Below are 20,430 nucleotides of genomic sequence, written 5' to 3' on the forward strand. Positions count from 1 at the left end.
ATATCACTTCTTAGCATTGTCAATGCCACTCCTTTTGGAGTATTAATTTCACACTGTTTTTAATACACTGCCACAGATTTATTACAGAATATAATTTCTGAATGTAGCCTGTCCTAATGGCTACTTCTCTGTGCTTCTTTTCTCATAGATGTTGTACAGGATGCTGTCTCAGACAAAGAAACCCAATAACCCCAGCAGGGCCAACATCAAAGACTTCCTTTATTCTGATCCCAAACACCAAAAGCAATTTCTCTAACAGCACACCTGTACTTTGACCAAGAACGTTAAACTATTACCTAGGGCACTCCTTAGTTCCCTTATCAAAATGTCTGAAGATAAGCAAGTGTGGGGCCTTGGATAATCAAATTAGTTTCACAAGGTTTCATTTTTTTGAGGTCAGCAGAACACACTCGAATGACACTAAAAATAACAGTACGGAAGTATTTTACATATTGAACACTGACCTCTCCATTTTCTTTGTAACTTCTTAACTTTTTTTATTTTGGGAAAGCATCTAATGTGATTCACCATCCTCTCAGCTGAACATCACAGTGCTACACATGTCAGCAATCCTTAGAGTGAAAAAAAATACTATGACTCTCTTGTTTAGAGACAGGAGGAAGGGAGGAAAGCTAGAAACATCCTCTAAGATACAGAGCTAAAACACTTTTTAAAAAACAAATAAATATATATAAAGCCCAGACTTTTAAGAGCAGCGTAATTAAAAACAGGACAATTCAACACAGCATTAAGGTTTCTGGTAAACAAGGATAATAAACTCCCTCTTCAGTTACACTCCATTATGCTCTTCTGAAAACCAAAGCAACTCTGACAAAACACTGAACTGGTGCAAAGAGCTCCTTAAAGCTCTTCTTTCTCTCTCCCTTTTCAGTTCCTCCCACAGCCACTGACCTCTGCTGTTCTCTGTCAATATTAAGAAAATGGTTGATGATGATTACAAACTAGAGAACAGTTTTGCTGTAAAAATGAGAACATGAGAAAGTCTGGAGCATACTGAAATCAAAGTCCTGCACCTCCCATACAGGGTGCTCTGCAGCCAAACCAAGCTTGAATAAATAGGATTTTCTGAAAAGATGTTCATTTTGAAGGTAAGCAAACAGGATGTAGAAAAATGACAAGCTCACTGAGAACGGGCCAGTAACAACAGTCTAAGTGCCAAATAAAACAGGCAGTTTAAGGCAAAAGCTGGGTTTATATTATCATGTTACATTTAATCATAATATAATAAAAGCGTATGATGTAAGAGAGCTGTTCTACTGAGCTTTTCTTCAACTAGAGTTTGGAGTTTCAATTACAAAGGCTCTGGTCCCAATATCACAGTTAAAGCTGTACTGAAAACCAGTTAAAATCAGGAGTTGTTCTTATGACTTGATGAGAGAAGCAAAATATTTCTTCCCACACATACCACATACTAAAGGGGTTTAGAGAAGGTTTTTGAACAATTCAAGTTGTTTCCACTGAACTGGTGAAAAGTCAGAAGTGTTTAAAAATGACCCATATTTGCATTTTTTCACTAGGCTTTATTATGTTTCTTTAAGTCTCTGTAGTTTAACCATTTTCAACTTGAAAAGGGTCTATTCACATGCATAAAAATGCTTTGTCTGCAGATAAAGGCTTCAAATTATAAATTTTTCAGGGCACAAATCATGTTTTATCTCTGTAAATTGCATAAAACATTTATCGGTGCTAAAAACATCAATTGCAAGAAAGTATTCTAAAAGGAATTATTGACTTCATCATACGACTTACAAAATCTTAAGGCAAAGGGCTACCCTTCATTCTTCACACAGGCAAGATTTCTTAACAGGCTATCTCTCCAACTGTATATTCTCAGTTTGATTGAGCACTGTATTTTGGAAAATGAATTCACTATTACACTTCTGCACAAATGAAGTTAAGATGTCAGTTTGTAGTTTTATTCTAGCCTCTTCCATGTATGCTTTATCTTAAAAAAATAAACTTGTTACAGCTCCCGTGTCCCCCAATCTGCATGCAGAGACATTTACGAAATCTGCCCACGGCACATATGTGCGTCACACAAATGTCATCTCCCCCTCTCGCAGTGACAACCTCAGACTTTGCAGTGTTACAGTTTGTGAAAAACGGACAGTTACAAAAAACGGACCCCAGCAACTTCCTTTCAAAACAAAATATAGATTGACAGCAGATTGAGAAGCAATTCGAATGGAAAGCAGACCAATATATTAGATGCAATAAAGAATTTCCAAAATAAGAAACCTTACTCTGTGGTTTTTCTGCATTTTCTGAAACTAGAAACAAGAGGGATGTCAGTAGCAGGATAAACAGCAGCATGCTGAAAGGCATGCAGGAGCATTATATTCCTAAAAGCAGTCACAGGAAACACTCAAATGACTTGGAATTTTATCATCCAAAGATAATCAAAGGATCACCAACTTCATGCAAGTAAACCGAAGCATACCTTGAAACTCATTCCGTTGTTCAGAAAATGGACACGGCATAGAGTAAGATATTGGAAAGCAAGTCTAACTGCTTCCTGCTGGCTTAATTTCTAAAAAAATGGGAGCAAATGACAGCTCAGTGCTTGCCCAGTGAAAGACAACAGTTATCGGTTATCTCCCCAAAACCAAGAAAGCATTATGACTATTTTCCAGAATATCATGGGAGAACATGAAGTTAATCCTTGCTCTCAAGACTGAGAAACAACAGAGCAACAGGTCTTCATAACATGTTATTTTCCCTATTTTCTGGATGTAAAGCAAACCAACTTAGTGCAGGTTATCACTGCCAAAGTAAAAAATCAGAAGTTATTACTTCCACTCCCTAACTTTGGTTACTACGACTCTCTTTTTGCTTATTAGGTGCTTTGACAGCACAACTGTTATTTCAGAGGAAATCGTAGCTCTTACAGTATTTTCTTCAGATCAATCTTTTCATTCTTTCTGTCCCTCCTGGGTCAGGACTGTCATCCCAGTTACAAAAGGAAAAGAAGAAATGAGTGCTGAGAATAGCAGATGAAATTTGGAAAATAACTCTCTATAGTGAAAATTCTATATCCACGTGTAGCCTAGATGAGGGTCATTTATTAGGTCTGCACTGTGAACCAGATTAAAATAAGGTATGTACAAACACGGAGTAAAGCTGGTGCTGGTCAAACAGCAAAACGCTTTAAGAGGCAACACCAGCTGTGTGTTCTTGTATTTTTGGAAAAATAATTAATTAGCATTATTTCTTACAAAGTCTACACCACCACAATACATAAAGAAATGTGACCCTGAGGGGTTTTTCTGAACTGCTGCTCAAAGAATACTGATAGCATCCAGTCTTCCCACCAGTATTTTCAAGAGAAATCTGCTTTCCAAGTTCTGAATGCTAGTGACTATAAAATTACCTTACAGCAAGTTGCAACATATCAATTTCTTAACAAAATACCATTAAGACACTTTTTATTGCATTTTTACCTTGCGGACAACTTACTTTGTTGTTTTCTAACTTTATATGATGCCTACCACAATCTCACAGCAGCCAGATGACTTGCAAAATGAATGGAGTTACTGAAAACTGCACAGCTAATAAAAGTTTTAGTAGTTTTTTTTTCCTTTAGGGATATAAACTTCTTCTAGTGACACTTTGACAACTGTCTATGTTTTGATACATTTCTTTTCATAGCTGTTCTACAGGCACTTTCCAGAACACTCAGATAAAATACTCAACTTAAGCAGGACTATATATTCCTTAAAGCATGTTAACTACTTCATATAAAGATAACGAAAATTTTATGTCAAAAATATTTAAAGGACAACATGATTAGTAGCTTAATTCTCTGGGAGGTCTGGAAAGCACCCACAGCAGAATATGGGAGAGCTTCCCAACAGAAGCGAAGCCTTTGATTTCAATGAGTACTGTACCCAATCTGTGCATAAATGAACTTGAGAAAGACGCTCTCTTGCAACACTGTTGGAGAGCAGGGATCATGCAACAGCGAGTACACGTAACTTACTTGCTTTGTCCTGAATTTTGGAGGCCACCTTATCACAAAACAAAGCAACACAACTGGCAGGGGCTGTGTGAACTTACATTTATCATCAGTCAGAACTAACGAGTTGTGAGTGCCGCAGGACACCAGCCACAGACAACAATCTGGTTAAAGAACTAAAAATATGTAGGAAGAGGCTGTGCTGATTACTGAAAATTTAGTTCCAGAGAGAACATAAAAGACGACATAATCTATAACAGAAAAGTTACAATTCAGTATGGGGATTAAGTAAATTAATTTTCTCCCTAGTGTGCCACTGCTACCCTTGCTGGACTAGGAAGGATGAGGAGGGAAAAAAAGTAGTTTACAACAGCCACAGAAGTACATCTTGTCTCCAGTTACTCTGACAAGTACACCAAGATTATAGAAGGGTGGGACCCGTTTATTTTTCACTCTTCTCTGTTAACAGACCCATTTGTTTATGACAGAATGGATGGAAGGGGTTAGGGGGAGGGCGGGGGCAGCAGGGCAGAGAAGTGGGTTTTATTCTGTGTATATGATGAGATACTGTCACACAGGAAGTGGCACGGCCTAACTTCTTTTCACAGCTGCGTCACAGTTAGTAAAAATCTGATCTGTAAACTGCTGAAAGCAAGACAAAAACCCCTCATCTTCTGTACTAAACTCTTTCTCAACCTCTGAGAAAACCACTTGCAAGTAGCTACAAGAAGGCTCTGAACAGTTTTGGTAGATAGGTTTGGTATGAAGCAAACTATTTCTTTTTCCACTGAAGTTATTTAAAGAAAATAGTAAATGTGAAAATGTGGGGTTTACACCTATAGGGGTTTGTTTTGTTTTCTGATTTTTTTTTTAACTGTCAGAAGGAATGAGCAATACCGTTGCAGAGTAATACCACGAAATTCATATAACAGGACCAGTGGCATGAACAATGTATTCCTAATCCGCAGATCTGTAGTTCTTTCATTGAACTTTGTCAAATCCTGCACAGACTTAGGCTTTTTAAATTGAACTGCATGTACTTTAACTTAGGGAATAAAGAACAAGCAGTGCAGCAATACACCCAAATAGGCCAGATGAACTGAGTGTTTATTAAATATGTGAAACGGAGTTATGAGCAGTTTCAATTGAATTTGTTTGTTTTGCATGCTCCCTATGAAATGGCCAGTGAAACAAAGTGTTTGAAGTCTGGAATGGGATGAAGAAGTATAAGCCAAAGTAAAATAACTCAAAGCTTATTTTTATTCTGCATATCCAATCTCATATAAAGCTCTTCAGACAATGATCGGTAGCTATTAGGAATTAGAATAATATTAAATCTCATCCTAAAGAACTTGAAAGCGACTACTCTGAAATTAGATATTTAGTTATCTGTACTTAAACCAGTATGCATTCAGATACAGTTTCAAATTTCTATAAATGTGAAGAAACACTAATAGTCTAACTATTCTTCATGGTGATGTGCAGTAGTGCTACTTGTTTTCCTCCAAGCAGCAGGTGCCTCAGCATACCATCATGTCACCATGAACCACTACAGTAATTACAAAACAGTCTACAGGTTCATTTTTGCCAGTATTGAGGTATTTCAGAAACTGCCAACTCCACTAAAGCCACAAAATATCAATGAAAGTATTCCCTCACTTCCATCAATACTGATCAAAGTAGATCTCTAACCTTTCCCAAGTGAAGTTCAGCAAACCCCTACAAGAAGAAAGGGTGCTCTTCAAATTAAAAAAAAAAAAAAAAAAAAAAGGAAGGGTAACATCAATAAATACATTAATAAAAAGAAACTCAGTGACACAACTTTGCATTACTGAAGTGTTACATGCTTTCAGGACTTAAACAAAGATTTGGCATTAGCCTTGGTTTCATTTATTCTGTCAAGTTAATATGTATAAAAAATTATTTTTATACGAAGTACTGTCTTAACAGTGTACATGATGCAGCATTTTTTTTCCCCCTTCTTTGAAAAAAGAGTACATTTTCCTCTCTAAGACAGAAGGAAAGATAATTTATGTTGCATCGGAAAGCATGCAAGTATTAATGATGGGGATGATGAAGAACATAAATGCTTTCCATTTTCACATTCAAAAACAAGTACCTGCAAATTAATGCTAAAAGCAACTGGCCTACAAAGGAGCCATGTTTCCATGCCAACTGATCACAGAAATACACATAATTCAAGAAAAAAAAATAATAACCTACAAAACAATAAAAAGAAAGCAGAAGTGCTGGAAATCAAGATCTTGACCATACCCAACTATTTTACAAGAATAGCAAAGAACACAATAAAGGATGCAATTTAAGATGTGAATGGTATACAGCTAATGGCACTTCATCATTACAATACTTCTAAAAGCTGTCACTCTCTAGTCAACAAGAAAAACAGGATACAAAACACCTCTATTAAGAAGGAGGGAACACTCGTACAATAGTAGCAATTCTTATGGAGGTTTCACAGTTGGTAGACATGAAAGCGCAAGTTACTATTCAGTGCACATCTTTCATTAGGATTTTATTTTTCGTCTTTATCAAAGAAGGTCTTGCTTTGTTCCTTATCCACACCGAGTTGTACTGGGGTTCTGCAATCAGTCAGCGGAGTTGCTTGCAGAGTAAGGCAGTCCGCTACTTGAGTGTTAGTTGCAAAATCAAGCTCATTAGGAATGAGTAGATACGTATCTGCACACAAGTGGCTCACGTAATGACGTGCACATACATATCTGTTGTCATTAAAATTTTGTATGTGTATGAACTATTTCAACTTCACAACTGATAAAAAGATGTTATCTGTACTTCTGCAAAAACTAAGTACATACATAAAATCATGGCATATAGGGTCCACACATGTATGCATTCGTATGTAGAAAAAACAGACTTATTTTAAGCAAGGAAGCTTAGAAATACTGAAAAGAATGATACAGATCTGTATATAGCCAGTTCCAAGATACTGACATTTACATGCAATAAAACCAGCAATTTGGGTATTTGTTTTTTAGAACTTAGGGAAATAAATAACCTCCAATTAAAAGGTCCATAAAACCCATGTTCTAAACAAACACAAACTGAAGACAGGACAATAAATTTCTGTTTCTTAATACGTCTTTATTTTATAAAGTGAGCAACAGCACTTTTCTTCCTATTTAGTTCTTGAAAACATATTAAAAGTCATTAAAGGTTTCAAATGGATGAAAAGTTATGGTCACAGAACTGGAAGCTGGAAATCCCACCATTAATGCATTTTAATGTTACTGTTTTGCTGCACTCTGCATGAATACAGAACAGAAAACTACAAGTGCTTGTACCCATTCTACTGATGTCATATTTCTGTGAACATACAGATTACATGATAATGGGCCTACACACTGCTTGGAAAAATGTAAAGCTTACAGAAAATGATTTTTAGGTTCATTCACTAGCTTCAGTCTGGTAGGGACCTCAGTGACATCACTGGATGACAGGGAATAATTATATGGCCATGTTTCAGCTTATCCAGATAGCATGAAAGATTAAGGGTTTCACCAGACTTTCTTCCTCTGTCAATTCAGAATTCACTAAGAATTGAATTTTTAGATGTGACAGTTGCTTGCTGCCCTTTTAAACAAGCACTGATAATAAAAACCATGCATTTTCTAGGAAAAGCTCTGCCATTTAAAGGCAAAAAAAGAAATTCTGGTAGAGAAGACTTAAGCCAAAAAGCTCGTAAGTCACTAAGATGATTTTTTTAATAAGAACAGTGTTTATATCACAACCCAAAAAAACTGTAAATATTTAGCATCTCTGAAATTCTTTATGTTTCTGACTACCCTTCCCCAACGTTTACCTAAGGTTGGCCACAGCTAACTGACCCTGCATTACTATAGTTTTTGTAGAAGCTGAAAAATGGTAATTCATCCGGGTGAGGAAGCCACGATTTCTACAGAGTTTGTCATGTATAAACTATTACTTTGGGGCAGTACACACTAAATTCCTGTTTAGGATCCTCAAAAAAAAAAAATCTGCTCATATATGCTTAAGACACATTGAATACTCCTAATTGATAAAACTCTATATGCAAAGTTATGCACTTTGTAGTAACCTTTGCAGTACGTAAACCGTTCAGCAACTCTGAAAGTACAAAGATATGAATTCTGACACGAAAAAATGTATTTCAATAAATTCCTATAAATTATAAAAATTACCCCTACTCAAAACAGCAGCAGCAACTGAAAGCTGTCTGCCAGCCACAGAGCAGACAGGGCCTGCACACCCAGCTCCTTGCCTCCCTGGCTGTTTATTCCTGCTATGTTTCGAAGGACCAGGGGTGGTAAAGCTGAGGAAGCTGGAAGGTCAGTTCAGCTTCTCAGACCTTCACCTCTTTCCATCCATTGTCAAAGAGACTCTACTGTTCTACAGACACCCTTCTACTTTTTGGAAGCTTCTGAAAGTTATTGTACTAGCTACATCGTTTCACTACCACATATGAAATCATCGGTAGAGCACATTGATTTTTTTTTCATACAGCACTGCCTTGAGCAAGATCCTAAATGGTAACAGAGCAGAAGACTCCATGTTATTTAAATATAAACAGAAGAACAATAATGAAATGAAAAAAAATAAATCATTGTCAGCAGAGCAGCAACTGGGAGGGCAAACAGCAACAACTTCATGTTCAGCAACACTTCTCCCATAGCCTTGGCCAGCACAGTCTGTTTATATAAATTAAAGAAAGAATGCTGTCCTGAACTTGCCCATTATCCCACAGAAAAGGTATTGTGGGAATGTTAACTTTCACCTGGCTGAACTCCAGCTACCGGCAGGAAAAAACGCCCTTTTAAAATTTTAGCCAGCTGAAGAATACTCCACATTTTTCACATTTTCCAATTATTCCAAGTTATGTATAAACTAACATAGGCCTTGAACTAAACCCATATAAAATGGGTGTAATAAGATGATTGACTACTCTGCAAAAAAATGAATCAAGGGGTCTTGCATCCAAACCAAACAGCCAGTATCACATTTCACAAACCGCGACAGCTTTTGAGAAAGCCAGTGCATTTCTAGAATAGCAAAAATGTTTGCAATGTCCGTAAGAGCGCTTACTGGACAAGAGTAGGAACTAAAAAAAAGTGCTGTTCCCGACTTCAGCAATGCAGCCTGATGCTATGATGCAGACCTGGTACCATATGACAAAGATGCCGTTTGAAGCCTGCATTCTGTCATACAATTAACAAGAGAGAAATGCATCTTGTTATGCATCTAATATGTGAATGGGCCCCACGATGAAAACTGCATCACGCAATCACAGAATCATTTAGGTTGGAGAAGCTCTTTAAGATCATCGAGTCCAACCGTTAACCTACCACTGCCACGTCCACCACAAAACCATGTCCATAAGTGCCACATCTAAATGTTCTTTAATTACCTCCAGGGATGGTGACTCAACCACTTCCCCAGGCAGGCTGTTTCAATGCTAGACAACCCTTTCGGTGAAAAAATTTTTTCCTAATATCCAGTCTAAACCTTCCCTGGCACAACTTGAGTCTGTTTCCTCTTGTCCTATTACTTGTTACTTGGGAAAAGAGACCAACACCCACCTCACTACAACCTCCTTTCAGGGAGTTGTAGAGAGTAACAAGGTCTCCCCTCAGCCTCCTTTTCTCCAGGCTAAACACCCCTCAACCTCTCCTCATAAGACTTGTGCTCCAGACCCTTCACCAGCTTTGTCATTCTTCTTTGGACACGCTCTAGCACCTCAGTGTCTTTTCTTGTAGCGAGGGGCCCAAAACTGAACACAGTATTCGAGGTGCGGCCTCACCAGTGCCGAGTACAGGGGAACGATCCCTTCCCTAGTCCTGTTAGCCACACTGTTTCTGATATAAGCCAGGATGCTACTGGCCTTCTTGGCCACCTGGGCACACTTCCAGTTCATATCCAGCCAGCTGCCGACCAACATTCCCAAGATCTTTTCTGCCAGCAGCTTTCCAACCACTGTTTCCCAAGCTTGTAACGTTGCATGGGGGTTGTTGTGACCCTAGTGCAGGACCTGGCACTGAGGCCTGTTGAACCTCATACAGTTGGCCTTGGCCTATCGCTCCAGCCTGTCCAGACCCCTCTGTAGATCCTTTCTGCCCTCAAGCTGATCAACACTCCCACCCAACTTGGTGTCATCTGCAATCTTGCTGAGGGTGCACTCAATCCCCTCGTCCAGATCATTGATAGAAATATTAAACAGAACTGGAAAGCATCAAGCACAGCAACTGTGTGGACTGGAGAAGACCCCACACCAAAACGAGCAAAAATCCCCTTTCTGTTTTAAACAGAAGGCATTTTTCTTGCTCTTTTCCATCTGGCACTTCAAGTAGCTGTCTTTACTTAACAGTCGTCTTGAAGTTTTTAATAGTTGTACAATGTGCAAACTCAAACTGAAAGAAATTATCCCTTACTTCTTCTCTTCCAAAGTTCAACTGTTAAATAAAAATAGCTCGGAATCATGTCTCTGCTCCAAGCCTTCGTATCTCAGCAGGAGCAAGAGTACTCTGTGCTAGCTTAACATCGCCATATTTCGGTGCACAGCACATGGAGCTACAGCCTCATCACTTACCAGCATTTTGCTGGTTTGTTTGCATGCATGTCCCGTCAAGCTGATCGGTGAAATACAACTTCCTGATTCAAATATACAGGAAAGGGTTTTTTGCTCTTTAAAGAGGAAGAGCTTTAATGGTGGAAAGTACATTTTTAATTTGAAAAAAGTAAGTCTTTCAGTCACAGCAGAATGTTTTGTATGTCATGTTCAGTCAAGCCACAGGTTGCCTTTTTATTAAGTGCATTCACCTTAATTCAGTTCACAACTGAAAGCATGCTGCCTCCCAAACCATTTCCCTGTGATAAAACAGGACACAAACAAGATCTACCACAAACCTACTCAGAGCACCCTTATCAACAGAATCCTACTCTAATTTGGTGCCTTTTCCAGTGGATCCCAGAGTGCTTTCCCAGGTAACCTCTCCACCAACCACTACCTGTACTCAATACACGGTGGGACTGGGCACAGAAAAACGAAGTGAATTATGCCAGGTCACTCCTGAGGCTAGTCCCCAAAGTGAGAAGACCACCAAGGTCATCTGTCCATCCCACCGCTGCTCAGGACATCTGCTAAAACTGCCATCTCCGCTCCTCACCGTCTTTCAATTCTCCTGTCAATAATTAGGCCAAATCTGCCCTGAAAGTCAGCTACCCTGCACTTCAATTTCCTTCAGTACTTACCTAAGATTTTAGTAATGAGAAACTTCTTGTATAACAAAAAAAAAAAAAAAAAAAAAGAGAGAGAACTTCAAGAAGGTGATTGAGTTCTCACATAGGACATTAATTTCCTAACATAGGGGCTTCAGTGAAGTTCCTTTTATAGAGTAGTACGAATCCCATGCAAAGAACTTGTATTAACACTCAAGTACGCTTATAAACTACAACACAAATGCCCAATATAAAGTCATTGCAAAGTACCACATTTTGATTTGGTTTTGCTGATCCCTAAATATCTTAATGCAAATGTGAAATAAATCTGGTTTATTCTCAAACAAGAGTTCAAACAGGCTTGCATTTGCTTAACTAACTTTATTTAAAATTGTACTTAATTAAATATAAGCAGCTTCCTAGGTATCATATGGCTTATTTACGGACCACTTCTTTCACTACGCACTTTTGTGATCAAAGAAATTTTAGATATAGTAGACAAGGTTATTTACTATTTATAAAAATAATCAGTTTAATGTTATTTTTGGAATTAGTCTTTAAAATGAAAACTAATTTTTACTAATTCTCTTTGAAAATCTGAGAAAGAATTACATAATTTTTGAGATCCTTTTTTTCCTGCACAAAAAAAATCCCCTCCTGCCAATAAATCTTTAGGGCATTTCAATAGCTGCTAGAATTGTGTAAACCACACTTTGAAAAATTCATCATTTCTATAAGATACTATCCCCAGGACAGTCAAAAACAAACCAAACTTTATTTTCAATTCCTTGTTTTGTTTTTTTCCTTTTGACTCTTTGTGGATGTAAGAAAGTATTTTCTATTTATGTATTTTTTGACAATTTTTAATGTATTTTTTTTGAAAACAAAGCCACAAAGCTCAGAAAAATCACTAACACAACAGGCTTAAAAACAAGTCCAGAGGGAAGATGCTAGCCAAGTTATGAAAACAAATGCAAACTTGTAATATTCACAGTACTTCACGTTCTAAATTACCAGTTCAATGCAATATACTGTTTGTCATTTCTTTATTCACAGGACTAAAAAAAGTAAGATTCGCGACTTTGGAGAGTCCTCATAATCCTAGTTGTTTCAACTGAGTGACAGAACTTGCTCCTCAGCTGCAGGTACAGAGCCAAATCAATCTTTAGACAAAATTTTAACAAAAGGGTTATCCTGTAATAACTTGAGCTTAGTATGTAGGATGCCACCAGGATCCTAAGGATTTGTAAAGCCCACTCCAATTCCCCTTGATATCAACTGGAAGCTGAGTAACTCAACATCCTGCAGGATCAAAATCGTCTAGGAAAGGAAAAGTTGTGCCTGCAGCTTAGTGTTCTCCAAATTCCTACTTAAAATCCTTTTTTATTGCTTGCTCTAAGGAGATAGCTTTCACTGCTGAATACATAATGCTAGATTTAAATTTTAGATGGCTGCAGGGTGGTCATGAGATAAATACCAAGTGTATTCGTATGCCTCTGTATTTACAGTAAGAAGGAAAGTCATCTGGATTCAAGGATTCAAAACATGAAACCTTTGGAACAAAGACATGGTAAGAGAAAGCCTTGAACAGAGGACTGTCAAACACAGACAACATACACAACCAAACCTGAAAGGCAGTGTGTTGTGAAACCCTTTCAAAACCATACAATACTACGGGAATTAAGTAAACTTAAAACTCCCCTGCAATACTCTCGTCATAGCTAATTTGTGATTTCCTGTATGCTCAGTACTAACAGTACAATGGAGCCTCTATTGTGAGCCTCCTCCCACAAGCTTTTAAAAAATGCGAGACATTCTTTTTATCTAGACTGGCGTGGCTAAAATATGTCCAGCTCTACACAGATAAAAGGTTATTTTCTTAGATGTTGCTTTTGCTTGTAAAAATAAAAAATAAAAATCTGCTCTCTGGTTGTGCTGAGTTGGAAGTTCACAAAGGGGTAGTTGCTTTGGTGGCTAAACTGCTGACCACGAATCTCAAGCAGAGCAGATGTAGGAAGCTGCTTTAGGTTTAGGATAACAAGAAAAGATTCCACATTAAGAACTATCTGCAAATTCAACACGGTTCAAATAGATTTTGACAGTCTCGCAGGAGCTGAAAAATTTGACAGAACCAAGGAATAAAGTGACTGCAGCATTAACTACAAATCTCGATTGAGGGTGAAGGTAATAAGTCCTTTAGGTGCAAGTAAGTGGTTTATAGAGGTAGTGAAAATTGATATTGCATTTTTTCATCTTAAAGGATCCTGAAAGCTAAAGCAAACAAACCAAAATGAATGGTAGCAGAATGGAAAGATAGTAATCCTGGCACGAGGCAGCCTAGGAAAGGAGCACAACTAGCAGAGGTAGACTTTTAGCATGCAGGAGAGAATTGGGTGAGGACAAAAATAAAACCGAAAATGCTCCAGTGGCTGTGGTCAGTATCTTAACCTTTCTTAGTCAAGCACTAGTATATTAAGACAGAGAAAGACTTAGCTAGCCAGTTCCAGTCAGCATGGGAACGTGCACATACAACACCGAATTACTGAAGATCACTTCTCAGTAATGCCGATTATACGAATGGGAAAAATCAACAACATGAGAAAGGTTGTGATACACATTAATAATACTCAGTGAAGCACTAGACACACATTAAGATGGTTGGTAGACCACAAATGTGAAAACGCTCATTATCTGGTTGAAAATAAACAGTTTAACATATCTGGTACAACACATTAAAGAGAAAAAATATTTAAGTATCAGTTTAAGAGTTTGGAAACTGGCTTGTGGTTATCTCTGCTCAACACTTTTGTCCTGCATGACTCTGCAAAGACTAAAGCTACATACTCAGCAAGAGACAAACTGGCTGCAACCACCTAATGAAATTTGACTCATCTGGGAATTTTGATGAAGTGCTCCACACCACTGTTTCTGCTAAGCCATACATTTTCTTCATGGGATTGAGAGTGCCATGTTGCAAATCTGCAAGAAGCAACGGTAATTTTGGTCTGTTTGGCTTAAAATAGAGGGCTAATTCTGGAAATCCACATTCAGGTAAAAATCCCACAGATGCCAACAGAAATTCTGCAATTATAAATTAAAGATACTGGGATCTGCACCAATGGCAAAGACATTACTGTCTGTGAGCCCCTAGCAGCACCTCTTGCTGACTATCCATATGACTAACAGCTGCCTGGGGCAGCACTCCCTTCCTGCAAATCCTCCTGCGGATCAGCCCAATCTGACTGGAGAGCACACATCTTAGTACAGCTCCTTTCTGGCTCATTCTCCCAACTTCTGACTCACCCAGGGGCTACGATGACATTCTACAGAGTGAAAAAAAAAAAAAAAAAAAAATGTATAGTAAAGATGATGAAACTACCCTGCAGTGCTGCTTCTCTCCTGGCTTTCTTCTGAGCTCTGACTTGCCAGTGCACCGGCAGAGCACGATGCAGGACAGCACGCTGGCCATTCCCCTGCTTGGCCAGGTACAGGGCTTTATGGCACACTGCGTATGCTCCTGCCACAGGAAAGGAATACAGCTGGGAGAGCCTTGGAGAGTTGGATTTGCCATTCCTGCTGTCATAGGCGGTAGCCGTGGGCTAATTCCTATTGATCATGTTTGGAGGGTGGGAGAGAGGAACAATCCACCACATGGCAGCAGCAACAGCAGTCAGCCTGGCTTTCAGAGGCTCCGACATGAGCAAAATAGAAAGCAGGACCGCTCTCTTTTGCTGCCCCTAGAAGTCAGCTTTCCTAAACCACTATTTCACCGGTGGTTAGACTCTGCTCTGACTGTCCGTCGTGGACGAGGGCCTACATCCCTTCTGCACAAGATCAAACACGCTTAGGTAAACGTACATAACACTGGGCTGCCTGTCATGGTTTACCAACTAGAGACATTTCTCGCTTCTGAAGGTCACGTGTCAACCAAGCACAGAAGGTGGCAAAACCAACGCTTGCTTTAAAAGGCAGCAAACCAGTTACACTCTTGTCATGTTCTGCATGGTAGTGTGAGAATTAACTGCGAAGCTTCCAGCATACCCCACTGGACGGGCCCCTCACCACTCGTATCACGGGGATGTCCATGTACGACAGCAGAAGATGGAATCTATCTAAAATATTAGGGCTGTTCAGGAAGACAGGGCACATCCAACAGTAAGAAATTTGGACTGCATACATGAATTTGGAATTGTGACTCACGTCAAGTAAGAAACGTTTCTCTGCTTCCTTCTTTCCTTGTGAGTTGACATCAGAGCTCCCCTAAAAAGACTAAAAGGAGGCGAGGGGTAACGTGCTGAGTTCTGACATACATACAGGGTCAGAAAGCATGAACAACTTTCATTGCAGACTTATGCAATTTTGTTGGTGGTGACACAACTCGCTGAAAGTGATTTGGGCGCGGATAAGTGACATCCACTGACCTGTAAATAGAACTATTACAATATGCCTTAAAATACCTAATGTAAAGTCAAAATTACATAATCACATTACCTCGTGTTTAATACCGAGGCTACAAAGGCTTCATATGTAAGAGAAATAAAAAGCTTTCTATTAGAAAAAACCCCTTAACTTTACAATTACTCTGAACAATTGTCCCCAGGCCTGAAGCCAGCTTTTTCTGCTTTCTGCAGAGAATCCCTCCTGGCTGACTACCCTGGCAGGTACACTACAAGGAAGTTCCTCCAAAAGCCCCTTGAAAAAGGCAGGTATAATAAAAGATGAAAATGCAGAGATGAGCAATGGTTGTCCAAAATAAATACCAACATAAAACATGCTATAGCATTAGCAACATTTAGTTCAAAGAAAAAAAAATAAAATCAAACAATGTCAATTTTCAATTATGTTGATTAAACACAAACTGGATAATTAGTAAATGGAATAATAATACAGGAAACATGATATGTTTGGGATGAAAAAATATTTCATAAAAGAGACAAGTTAATTTATAATCATCTTCCTCAAAAATTAAATTCTTGCTCTGCTGTAGCAAAGATAAACATGTTATGTTTTGCACATCAAAAAATAATTAACCTATTCATCTAATATATAGATATTTTTCAGGAGAAGTTTCTTTTGAGTGATTTCTTTTTATTTGGAATTTAATTTTACCCTGTAAGCTTTTTTTTTAAAATTATGATTTCATTACTTTGACTTTTGCAGCACCCATGGAGGTAAAGACCTCAGTTCGTGTAGCTCCAGCTCTGCCAGCCAAAGGAGCAGCAGTGGCAGCTCTGGGCACTGGTGCTGGCAGCAGGCAGAGCCCGAGGGTGTGGCTGAGGCCCGCTCTGCTCCAGATATTCCCTGTCCCCGACATGGCCACAGATAGCAGCTACCAGGAGACACAAATTCCACAAGCCCAGGGACCATCTCATATTCCTCGAGGAACCGGATAGGCCTCTGGTCAGGTTCAAAACCAATTTGAAGTTTTAACTCATTTCAACCATCAAACCAAAGCTGAACATCAAAGGATAGGGCCCCATAAGCACCTAAAAAATTCTAATCCAGGGAGTCACAGCACCCTTCTTCACATCATAAACAATTTGAGACACTAGCTCCGCTTCCCCCTCCCTGCAATACCACCACATAAGGTCATATATCAGTTTCAGCCAGACAATGCTTTGATGCTGCCAGATGCCCAAAACACTTCTGAGTACGTTAATCATTTGGGGAGACGGGCTGAGGATTACTGTGCCTTGGAAAAGATCCTATCAGAATCACAGCTCAGAGATCCTAAAACACCCACCACAACTGGAAACTGCTGCACTTGCCCTTTCTCCCAGAGGAATCCTAGTGAGGGAGCAAAGGGCTATATTTCAGCAGGAAATGTTAATTTTAGATTTATCTGTAATGCATGTTTGCTATCTCTTCCCGACCAATACATAGATTAAAATGAATCATCATCTTTGCTCTCAAGGCAGCAGGGGAGAAAGACCCAAAAACAGCTGGGAACTTCTGTCTTCCCAAACTGTAAATCCGTTGCTACACTGCCTGGGAGTGAAAATGCAGGTGTGGCAGAGGAACTAAGGCTAAAGGGCTATGTACTACAACTTTTATCCTCACCTTAAATTTTAGGACACGTATTAAAAGTGTAACTCCATCTCTACTCTCCCACTAAATAAATAATTATGGGGCCAGAAGGTTAGGGAGCCTCAGATGAGGCTGCTATGTTGCCATACTGCCAACTGCTGTGGGATTTGAAAGCTTGACACATGCTGGAGAGTATCACCTCATCAATGTTCCCAGCTGGCTTGGGAGGTGAAAACCTAAATATTACTCTTAAAGGCAGGTCTCTAACACACAAGTCGCCAACCTCTCCAGACGAGCTTCAAGAAACACAGTTCTTACAAACGCATGGTAGGTAAGGAAGGGCAAAATGGCAATGAGCAATTGTAGTCCGAAATATTTGCATGGTTTTAAGTGTTATATTTCACATAAGCGAATTAAAGATCATGTTGCTTCTCAGCCTCTTTTAAGTAAAGACATTTAAATCTGTGCCCTTCCATACATGTTCTGTTCAAACTATTTTCTTGTAAAATAAGATGTTTTGCTGCTTCCCCCCCCCCATTCTTATGATATTCAAGTAAACAGGTACTTCGGAATAATGTCAGTTTTCTCCCCAAAAGGGACTACCCAGCCCAGCCACCAATCTGCAGTAGATGTTCTTATTTGATAAGGAGGGATTGACTTCACGTTTCAAAATGTTGGCAAGTGCGCTACTGTATCTCTATGATAACACTTCACAGTATCCAGCCCAATCCTAATCTCTCAGATCACACTTTCGGCTAAGTACTGTGACCGCTCTGTTTACATTGTAAATAAAACACTAACTCTTAGAAACAGAGAGATTAGTAAATTGAAGAATCGCACATTTTTAACAAAGGGCAGATGCTATTTATCTTTATGATACAGAAGGACAAGTCAAGAGCTAACCAAACTGACAAATGTAAGGGCACTTGTAATTTGTTTTGCCACGCTATCAGGAACTCCACATTATGATAAAGTATCATAGCATATACAATATTTACGATGATGAGCTTTTTACACATAGCATACTGTGTGCTCAAAAGCTGCACGCTCCAGCTACTCCTTAACTACATATGACAACACTGAACTGAAAAATTCACAAAGGTGACTGTAGCAGTTTCATTTCAAAATAGCAGTTTCATTGACTAAACTCCTCTACTGAGCATGACTACAGCAGGTCTCAGGATTATTACTATTTTATTGGCCACTTCAGTAATGAAATAACACATCCCTTGATGGAGAAATACTGGATATAAATTATTTGGGGGGTGTGGGTGTTTACAGGACAAGGAACACACCACTGACTCTGCACCAATTTATGCCGTCGATGCCATCAAGCAAACACAGAGAAACTCCATTCACGTCCCAAGTATTATTTTACATTAACAATGACAAAAACAAGGGAACAGTTTAACTCTTTCAATTTCTCCCATCTGCTTATGAATCGCAGACACCCCACAAACACCTATTTCTTTTTCAGAATGGAAAACTGTGGCAGGTGGGGGGCAGAGGGTTGTTTGTTACATTTTGGTCTGAAATACACTAGTGAATTGCAAGCGGACAAAATATTTTGTCACTAGCTTACTCTCGGGATAGTTGACATAATAATAAACCAAAGAGTGTATTATTTGTCAAACGCTAAGGAATTCCAATATTGAAGTCTTGCTGCCTTTGGGGGTCAATAAAGTGCAACGTTATAAAATATACTAAAGTTAGCAGTTCAGACTGCTAATTTTACATGCCTGCTTCACCAACGCACTGCTAAAAATAGATAAAAGAGATAAGAACACAGAACAAAGAGATGCACTGGACAATTATCTTTCTACTAGCGTAGTCTACTTTATAGTGAGCTTTTTAACCCTTTTTATTTATAAAAGATATAGATTTTTAAAGTGTTACCCAATGGGATTTCAATCTACAACTGAAATTATTTACATGTATTTTATTTTTCCTAGTATTTTCTTGTTCCCTTCCTAGTGGGATACAATAATGAGATTTAAAATATTTTAATAAGGGCATCAGGCTACTTGCCAAGGGGCTCGAATGCTAAATAAGAATATTTACATCTTCTAAGACCCAGGAGAAGGAATCAGTGCGATGCATTTGAAACACGTATGTACATCGCAAATATAACAGCTAATTTTAATTCACTGGGAAAAAAAGTACACATTCACTTCAGTTTATTAGGCCTCATTATTTTCAATGAGGCTAAAGGGATGATTATCTTTAGCTGCTCCATCATGGCCTAAAAGCAAACATTCTTCCCGATAAGGACAACAGTTATTAAAATATAAGGTGACGTTAAATTGTTTAATTTAAGTTACAACAGGTGAAATTTTGAAAGCCACCGCTGGTAACAGTGTTTCCTACCCTTATTCTGTCCAGATCGGTACTGTGACTAAAATCCTGACTTCTGAATTTAATTTTTTAGAGGAAAACAAAGCAGCACAGCAGACTGACTCATATCTACACGGTAAACAGGCTTATTCTCTGCTTTGTAGCCTTCCTTTGGCATCATTTGCTTACAAAATTATAATGTTTATAAACAGAATCGACATCCTGTCTCCCTATGTCTGGGGGAAGAAAAAAAAAAAAAAATCACCTTCAGATTAACATGATAATTTATGCCAAGCAATTCTGGAGGCATATCTGTAACATCACCCCATGCATATTATTCATGTTACCTTAAAAACCAGCAGCGATCCATAAATGCATTTACTAGCACATGTTTTATTAAAAAAAAAAAAAAAAAAAGAAAGAAAGAAAGAAAAGGATAAATTCAAATGTAGGGAGGAGAGCCTTACCTCTCAGCTACTCAGCTACATAACCCGTCCACAGATTTACCAAAAATCATTTCAACAGCCAGGCCTTAAGCACTTTTTACAGCAATAAAACGCTGCTTTTAAACTTCCTGTTTATTGAAATATTAGCACAGCTTTTTTCCTCCATGGCACTTTACCAGCACTGCTCTGCAGTTAGTAGCCAGGGCACCGCTCAACCCCAGAGCGAACGGGACCGGGGGGGAAAAAAAACACCCCAAATTAACATTCTGGAGGCAGTTTTAGCGCCCTTCGACTTTTTTATTTAAGGATGAATTATACCCGCAGCCGACTTCCACTCCCTGACTGCGCCTCACCCGCCGCCCCGCGTTTGATTTTTATTTCTATTTATTTTTTTTTATTATTATCCGAATATCGCACCCA

The 20,430-nt window shown here is 38.7% G+C and overlaps 1 protein-coding gene across 9 annotated transcripts in view; it reads right to left on the reverse strand.

Annotated features, from left to right (window-relative positions):
• The window catches only part of CTBP1 (C-terminal binding protein 1), a 248,007-nt gene that overhangs the window by 51,413 nt on the left and 176,164 nt on the right, over window positions 1-20,430 (reverse strand). The window lies entirely within an intron of this gene.

Source organism: Strix aluco, chromosome 4, assembly GCF_031877795.1.
Source record: "Strix aluco isolate bStrAlu1 chromosome 4, bStrAlu1.hap1, whole genome shotgun sequence".
In the NCBI taxonomy this organism is placed as follows: Eukaryota; Metazoa; Chordata; class Aves; order Strigiformes; family Strigidae; genus Strix; species Strix aluco.